Source organism: Cervus canadensis, chromosome X, assembly GCF_019320065.1.
Source record: "Cervus canadensis isolate Bull #8, Minnesota chromosome X, ASM1932006v1, whole genome shotgun sequence".
Lineage (NCBI taxonomy): Eukaryota > Metazoa > Chordata > Mammalia > Artiodactyla > Cervidae > Cervus > Cervus canadensis.
The window spans coordinates 78,998,496-79,008,106 of NC_057419.1; the positions used below are offsets into that span (position 1 = coordinate 78,998,496).

Below are 9,611 nucleotides of genomic sequence, written 5' to 3' on the forward strand. Positions count from 1 at the left end.
CAAGATCCTGAAGGCAATGAAGCATATCCTTGAAGTTGTTGAGAACAGTCATTGCATTTTCTTTTAATAAATATATATTGAACATCTACCAAGTGCCAATCACTGTGGCTTTTGCTGGAGATATAAATGAAGTACAACAACATCCCTGGTCTCAAGAGATGTCTTAATGAGAAAAACACAGCCAAAAAAAAAAAAAAAAAACCTAATGAGTATAAAGCAATGATAGGTCTCACAATAAAGGAATAGCACACAGTTATGGAAAAGACAAGAAGAAGCACACAATTTTATATGGTGGATGAGTCAAAACAGTTCACAAGGAGATGGTTTTAAAGATGAAGGACTTTTTCTGATGGGTAACAAAATGCACAAATAGTATTATTATTATTATTATATTTTATTAGGCCTCTACTATTTCTTAAGTAGTAGACCAGGCATAGTGATTATTAATTTCATTTTACAAATAAGATAGCTGAGGTTGAACAGAGTTCTTGTGAGGATCAAATTATGTGAGAGGTTTACAAAGGCCTATGAAGTTTGAAAAATTGAAAAAAGTGTAAGCTATTACTTATTTATTATAGACAATTTAAGCTGCCAAAGTTTGCCTCATTTTAATTAATTTAAGCTTTGCTTCCAGTCTAACTATGATTTACTTGAGTCTGTTGATTTCTTCTTTGCATGCATGTAAGATTCCATGTTATATTTCTTTATAATTATATTTAATTGACTTACAGTTAGTATTCCGATTTGGCAATAATTACCTGATAATCTGTGAATAATGTTTGTTTAATTATTTGTAAGCTGGCTAAAATCAGTAATTTTCATTCTCTACTCTTGTACAATTTGGTAGATACATGTGTGCCTGTGTCTGCATGTGTAGCTCTATATTAAATCACCAACAATACTGAATTTAATAAGCTTCATGTCACTAACCTAAGTTTCAAGTTTATTGAACTTATGCATTCAATGATCATTATGTCATTGACATTTCTTGATTTTTCAATATGGTGGTGGCACCAAATTTTTTTCTAATTTTTTTCTTGTTTTGAATGCCATTTTCCAATAAGCAGTTTTTTTTTTTTTTTTTTTTTTGGATACTTTTCTGTGAAATTTACTAAGTATGTCTTTACTCATTATTTATTTTAATAATTTTTATACTTCCATTTATTTTCATATTGAAATATTTATTTCTGCATTATTTTCAAGCAGCTTGTTCTCAGTCTCCTGGCATCTAGACTCTAAAACATTTTGGCTGGTTTATTTATATTTTAAAATAGTAAATAACTTGCAATTATTTCACCTAAAAATTGCATGATGTCTACTAGGGTAAAAGATCTAGAGATTTTAAGCAATATTTTAGATAATTTTGCTACACATTTCTCTTTTCCTCTGCACTTCTAAACTACTTATTAGAATTTTATAATTTCAGGGAATTATAACCATATATTTTATTGGCTCAGCCTGATAGCAAGATGATGGCCATACTATATACAGTGAGAATGAAGTGATACATACTTTCCTGACTGGGTATTAATTATCTTTAAATTAATTATTTTCAGAAATTATCTCATATATTTAACCTAACTGTTTATTTGTGTGAAGTAGTCTTCTCTTTAGTCCAAAAACACTATCCTGATCAATATTTTCACAATATATACTTCTTAGTTTAAATTAAGACTTTTTATAATTAATAAACAAAATTAAAGTGAGTGAAGTGGTTGAATATCTTTTTTCTCCATGTATGTTTTCCATTAAGCAATAGTGTAACTATGTTTGAGCAATAAGTTATAAGCTAGAGAAATTAAAGTGAAAGTTTAGGAAACCTTAATAGGCTGTGTACAGTTGAGAGTATAGAGAGTCTTGACCTACAAGGTTCTACTTCACTCTTACCCTAGGATCTTAAAACAGATGAGAATATAAAAACCAGGAGTATATTCCCATTTTTTGGAATAAAAAAAAATAAGGGAAAAATAGCTCTATCACCTATTTTACATGTAACACCCACATTGCTTTCCACCATTTTCCGGCAGTTTCCTCTAAATTAGCTAGTTCCAAATACAGTGAAGGAAGCATGCCATGACAGTTTGCACTTTACCTTCATGGTGAATTTCCAGTCCTTATTTTGTGGAAATTCATCCCAGCACTATTGGCCATAGCACTGAGTTCTCTAAGTTATATCACATTAAAGCTTTTCCAAAACAGTATACTTATTAAAATATCTAAAATGTGTCATTATATAATAGTCTAGTCTACAAGGATGCAGTACAGGATTTTGAGGGTTAAAAATAGAAGGTTGCAGGGATAACAAATAGATACTTCCAGATCATGTTGATTGTGATTATAGTTGCTCGTGTTCCTCATTCATCCTGTGCAGACAAGGAAGATTATTTCCATTGACTAGTGTAGCACCTGGTACATGTTATTAGAGAGAAAAATGTCTTCAGATAACCAGTGGTCAGCAGATGAGGACGAAGGCCAGTTATCCTGAATGATCAGGAAATCTAGAGACTCCACCTTTGTCCTTGTAGGGATAGAAGGCTTTATGACTGTGGTGTGCTATGGTCTTTACAAGTTAAAATACAGAAGAGATCAGAAAATGTCCATTCATCTTATTCACGTGAGAGTTGCTGCCCAAGGATTTGTTGTAGGAGCTGTGACTCTAGGTGTTCTCTACTGTATGTACAAGGATTACATTAGACCTCAGTTCTTCAATGGGTACAAAAAACGAAGCTGCACACAAGAAAAATAAGAAGCCTTCTGAAAAGTACTAATGAAGAATGAATTTTCAATATGTAGCAAATTATACTGCTGAAGTTTCAGCCAGAATTCTCATAGCCTTCAATTGTTCAAGATGTTGACTTCCAAATCAACAATCATAAATAGTCAACTCAAAAAAAAAAAAATGCAGTACAGAAACTGTAGACTACTTTTTAAGTAGTGTGTGTTATACTCTCATAGGAAAATTTGGATAGATTGTCTCCATTCTAATACAAAAATTCTACTTAGAGTAATATGTAGGAGAGACTAGATTAATTGTTAGTCATAATTGAGCACAAATGGTAAGTGCCAATGATAAGCAAGTCTTTGATTTGTATAAGCCATTATAGTATTTTCCTAAATTTCCAGGAGAAAATGAAGAGATGACAAAGGATTTATAAACAGCTATTTTCTTTTCATTGTTGATACTGACTACATTGTACATTGTCACATACATCTCATTCAGAGTAAGTTTCAGTTGATATACAGTAACATACATTTCAAGTTCCCAGTGTCAATATTTCTTATTTAGTATCATCTTAGAAAACTTGTGAATAAGTAGATAATACATAGTTTCTGGTAGTTTTAAAAAAATGGATTCTAAACCCATATTATTCCTGAAAAGAAATTAGAAAGTTATCACAAAATAAGACCTTTGTTATCAGTTAAAATGTTAGATTCTAAAAAGCAAAACAATTAAACTTTGTATCTAATAATATAGCATTTATTCCACATGCATTTAACACACATTTACTAAGTGAACACTGAAGGCATAGTCCTGGGCTATGTGCTGTGAGACACAAAGAAACATGCAATATGAACCCTATCCTTAATGCAATTACACCATGTGTAAAGACAGATAATTATGCATTAATAGGTACTGAACTGTTGATGAATCAGTCTAAACAAATTTCACAGGCATGATATTATATAAAAAATCAAACATGAGGCTTAGGTGATCAGTGTTATGGATGTTCAATGAAGAGAGGGCAATGTGGGTTGAAGTAATCAGGGAAAGATTTCTGGACAAAGTGTGACTTGAGCTTGGCCATGAAGCAATTCTAGATGGTAAAGAATTGTGAAGATAACATTAAGGAATAGGGATTATTCTGTGTCTGCAAAACAATGACTAGTAAATTATTCTTTAAATGTAATTAATGATTGCAAGATTGTTTTTTCTGAAAATAAGAATTACTACTGAAGAGCAATGATAGACTAGCAGCCATGGACCCCTGGGTTAACTTCAGTACTACTCTGACTTGTTCCTATTGCCATAACTTCCGTGTTCCCAAATTACTTTGCTGGACCAGTTTCATTATTTCCTACTCCCAAATCATCATAAGTCAATCAATTACTATGTGGCATGCTTTACAAATAAAAGCATTACAACTGAACATATATAATATGGCACAGAGGACTTTCATCTTATGTTTGTGAACTAACTAGCCAGATCTAATTTTTAGAAGGATCACACACAGATATTTCACAAAAAGTGAAAGGAATGAGAGAGAAAAATGTCTTCCCACAAAGAATATATTTAATTATTCTTACTAGGGCATCTGCATGAATGATGCAAGCTGTGTAAAAATATTAATTTTAAATGTGACATATTCTGTGCATGTATATAAAAAGAAAAGTACAGGCAGATCAGCGAGTTAAAACAGATATGCTGGAAGTTATTTGTCACCTTAGTGGTTTTGAGCTATACCTTCCTGGTTTGTGGACTGTTATTGAGGTCAATTTTGTACTGCCTGTAAGGTCACAGGTGAACTGTCTCTTCTATTTTCACTTGAATAGAAAGGACACATATCCCCTCAAAGTCCTCCAAGCTCAAATAATTAAGAGTACCTTCTTGTCTCCTGGAGTTTATAAGAAACATTAAATGGAGGAAAGAAAAACAACATATTAAATCTTTGTTTTCCCAGATAGAAAAAAGTAAAGTCATTAAGTTTTCTTCCTCTGTGTCTACTGTCTACTTCCTATTCTAGCAGAGGAACCTTCGGTTTCTGAAATTTTCTACGTAGGTTCAATTTTAATACTGGCTAATTGAGAAGTTCCCCAGAATATCCCAGATGAGCAAAAAGGAAGAACTTTGCCTTCTGAGGAAGACTAAGTCTGGATCAGCTCTGCAAAAGGGTCATTTACTCTAAAGATGCCTTTGCTGTTGCTGGAAAGTGAACAGAATTGCCTTGACTTTCATTTTGTAACTCCTTCTTTATATCTTAGATTAATAAGCCTCTAAATTTGTGTTCAGTCAGTAATTAAAATAACTATTAATAATGGGATAAAATAAACCTTTCCCAATTTAAATGATCTTATATATATATATAAAAAGTACCAAACATTTACTACATAGTAGGTGGCTCAGTTGGTAAAGAAACCACTTTCAACGAAGGAGACCTGGGTTTGATCCCTGGGTTGGGAAGATCCCCTGAAGAAGGAAATGGTTACCTACTCCAGTATTCTTGCCTGGGAAATTTCATGGACAGAGAAGCCTAGTAGGCTACAGTCCATGAGTTGCATGAGTCAGAAATGATTTAGTGACTAAACCACTACCACCATGCTAACTCTAGATAGTCTAATGTGCTATATCATTAAATTCTTATGTTATCAATAGGGGGCTTCCCTGCTGGCTCAGTGGTAAAGAATCCACCTGCCAATGCAAGAGACACGGATTCAGTCCCTGATCTGAGAAGATCCTGAATGTCGTGGAGAAAGTAACCCGGTGTGCCACAACTATTGAGCCTGTGCTTTAGAGCCCAGGAGCTGAAACTACTGACCCACATTTCACAATTAATGAAGCCTGTGGGCTCATGATCTGAAACAAGAGAAACCACAATGAGAAGCCTGTGTACTGCGACTAGAGAGTAGTCTCTGCTCACCACAACTAGAGAAAAACCTGTGCAGAAACAAAGACCCAGCACAGACAAAAATAAATAAATAAGATATCAATGGGACTCATACCTGTTACCTAGTAATCTTTAATGATACCACACTTAAAAATTAATTCCACTATCACAGTGTGATGAGGTTACAAACAATAATGGCCATTTTAGCAAAGTGAAGTCACCAGAAGTACTATACATTTCTCACTTTTCCAGACTGTGGGTAAGTATCAAAGTGAGCTCCATTTCAGAAAATTACACTTATTGAGGTTTTCCCAAGGTACTTTGTAGAAGTCATCCCACTCAGTCTATTTGATATGACAGTTGTTTCAGTGCAGGCATATGGATAGTGATTTTAGAAGAATTTTGTTGTTTTGTTTTGCTTACCAACATGTTAAATTGGTTTATTGCTATAACTTCACTCAACTATAAAGAACTTTGAGTTCTGGTATTTGTGACTTCTTGCTGACCAGATGATTTGACATATTTTATTTCTGTGGCCATATCAGAACTTCTTGGCTGTCATATAAGAGAGGTTGTATCCACTGAGTGTAGAAGTTAGCCATAGTGCAAAAAATCATTTTGAAATAGAACTTAAACTTCTAATCCAAACCCTTAAACTTCTACAAGGGTCTTATAGGCAGTTAACGTAAAAACTGAATTAGACGAATTTTAGGTTGAAGTCAGAAGATTCTTGATTTTGTACTTAGTTAAAACAATCAAGGCAGAAAATTCAGAAAATCTGTGTATGATCTGCCTTTTTCCTTACTTCTTTGGTGCTTGCCTAATTTAAGGAGTCGGAAAAAAAGCATATAAAGAATAACTCTTTAACAAGTGATGCTGGGAAAACTGGTCAACCAATTATAAATAAATGAAACTAGAACACTTTCTAACACCATACACAAAAATAAACTCAAAATGGATTAAAGATCTAAATGTAAGACCAGAAACTATAAAACTCCTAGAGGAAAACATAGGCAAAGCACTCTCTGATGTAAATCATAGCAGGATCTTCTATGACCCACCTCCCAGAGTAATGAAAGTAAAAGCAAAAATAAACAAATGGGACCTAATTAAACTTAAAAGTTTTTGCACAATGAGGGAAACTATAAACAAGGTGAAAAGACAGCCTTCAGAATGGGAGAAAATAATAGCAAATGAGGCAACTGACAAACAATTAATCTCAAAAATATGCAAGCAATTCCTGCAGCTCAATACCAGAAAAATAAGAGACCCCATCAAAAAATGGGCCAAGGAACGAAACAGACATTTCTCCAAAGAAGACATACAGATGGTTAACAAACCCATGAAAAGATGCTCAAAATCACTCATTATCAGAGACATGCAAATCAAAACCACAATGAGGTACCATCTCACGCCAGTCAGAATGGCTGCTCTCAAAAAGTCTGCAAACAACATACGCTAGAGAGGGTTTGGAGAAAAAGGAACCCTCTTATACTGTTGGTGGGAATGCAAACTAGTACAGTCACTATGGAGAACAGTGTGGAGATTCCTTAGAAAACTGGAAATAGAACTGCCATACGACCCCGCAATCCCACTGCTGGGCATACACACTGAGGAAACCAGAATTGAAAGAGACACGTGTACCCCAATGTTCATTGAAGCACTATTTATAATTGCCAGGACATGGAAGCAACCTAGATGTCCATTGACAGACGAATAGATAAGAAAGTAGTGGTACATATACACAATAGAATATTACTCAGCTATTAAAAAGATTGTCTTTTAATCAGTTCTATTGAGGTGGATGAAACTGGAGCCTATTATACAAAGCGAAGTAAGTCAGAAAGAAAAAACACCAATACAGTATATTAATGCATATATACAGAATTTAGAAAGATGGTAATGATGACCCTATATGTGAGACAGCAAAAGAGACACAGATGTAAACAACAGACTTTTGGACTCTGTGGGAGAAGGTGAGGGTGTGATGATTTTAGAGAATAGCATTGAAACATGTATATTATCATCTGTGAAACAGAACACCAGTCCAGGTTTGATGCATGAGGCAGGGTGCTCAGGGCTGGTGCACTGGGGTGACCCTGAGGGATGGGATTGGGAGGGAGGTGGGAGGGGGTTCAGGATGGGGGACAAATGTATGCCCATGGCTGACTCATGTGAATGTATGGCAAAACCCACTACAATATTGTAATTAGCCTCCAATTAAAATTAACAACAACAACAAAAAAGAATATCCAGGAGAGAGCTTCTTGGAAGATTTTCCTTGCAACTTCAGCTATGAGAAAACAGTTGTACTCATTATGACCTTAATGTGCTGTCACAGCATACTCATAAAACCTGATATCATTAAATCTTAGTTCAATGTCTTTCTTGTTCCATTGCAAAAAACAAGTAAATGTTTTTTGTTTTTTTCCCCTGACCAATTGCATGTATTGATTTTGTGCATGGATTGCTATAAAAAGAAGTAAATGAAGGGAAAATGAGGATACATCAGTGATATTTGGTCTTACTGCACACATTTTAGCGACACATGAATACTGATTTGCTTAAGACACACAATCCAATGAACCTGATTAGTCTCAGACTTTGTTGAATTTGCATTTCACATTTTGGATGTTATTTTCCATTAAGGCACACAGAGGTGGTACATAACTAAAGAGCAAAAGTGAAGCTTAATGGTATCAATTGTGTAATACTCTTCCCATTATATATACCCACTTTGTACCTGGTCATTCCATGGCCATTCTAGATGATAATGCTAAAGAATCTTTAGCTAATGTTTTCATGAACTTTAATTCTGCCATTATGAGTCTTAACATAAGTTTGTTATTTTTATATCATAAATTATTTAACAATATGTTTCCTTATTTAGTGCTTTAAAAAAAGTTCTGAGACACTATAGTAGGTATTGATAATTTCATATACAAATCCAGCCTTCCCATTCTTCCTCTCTAATAGAACCCTAATTTTTCTTTAGGTATCACTTTTCTTCTTGATGTTTTACATTTAATGGAAGTAAAAGCCTTTATCAATCCAGGGGATGAACACCTATGCAAAATTAATGACATCAGTTTCCTGTCCAGTAACTGGTTTAGTTAAAAGCATAGGACAGAATTCTGACCAGAGATCTGAGAGGAAGTCTGTTTGGAAGCATCTAGGACAAACATTCCCAGAGAAAGCAATGGCAACCCAGTCCAGTACTCTTGCCTGGAAAATCCCATGGCTGGAGGAGCCTGGTAGGCTGCAGTCCATGGGGTCGTGAAGAGTCAGACACGACTGAGCAACTTCACTTTCACTTTTCACTTTCATGCATTGGAGAAGGAAATGGCAACCCACTCCAGTGTTCTTGCCTGGAGAATCCCAGGGACGGGGGAGCCAGGTGGGCTGCCGTCTCTGGGGTCACACAGAGTCGGACACGACTGAAGCGATGCAGCAGCAACAGCAGCAGCAGGACAAACATTCCCTGAAGATATGCAAGGAATAGTCACTGTTGTTCTTGTTCTTCTGAATACTTTCAGACCTTTACCTGATTGCTGAATGGAGTTCCAGAGAATAACAAGGAGAGATAAGAAAGTCTTTTTAAGTAACGAATGCAAATAAATAGAGGAAAACAATAGAATGGGAAAGACTAGAGATCTATTCAAGAAAATCAGAGATACCAAGAGAATATTTCATGCAAAGATAAGCACAATAAAGGACAGAAACAGTATGGACCTAAAAGAAGCAGAAAATATTAAGAAGAGATGGCAAGAATACATAGAAAAACTATACAAAAAAGATCTTCATGACCCAGATAACCATGATAGTGTGATCACTAACCTAGAGCAAGACATCTTGGAATGTGAAGTCAAGTGGGCCTTAGGAAGCATCACTATGAACAAAGCTAGTGGAAGTGATGGAATTCCAGCTGAGCGATTTCAAATTGTAAAAGATGATGCTATGAAAGTGTTGCACTCAATATGCCAGCAAATTTGGAAAACTTAGCCATGG

General features: G+C 34.9%; 1 pseudogene; it reads left to right on the forward strand.

The window, feature by feature from the left end:
* The first annotated feature begins 2,431 nt into the window (after positions 1-2,431).
* LOC122435620 lies at positions 2,432-2,746 on the forward strand (annotated as a pseudogene).
* Positions 2,747-9,611: the final 6,865 nt, after the last annotated feature.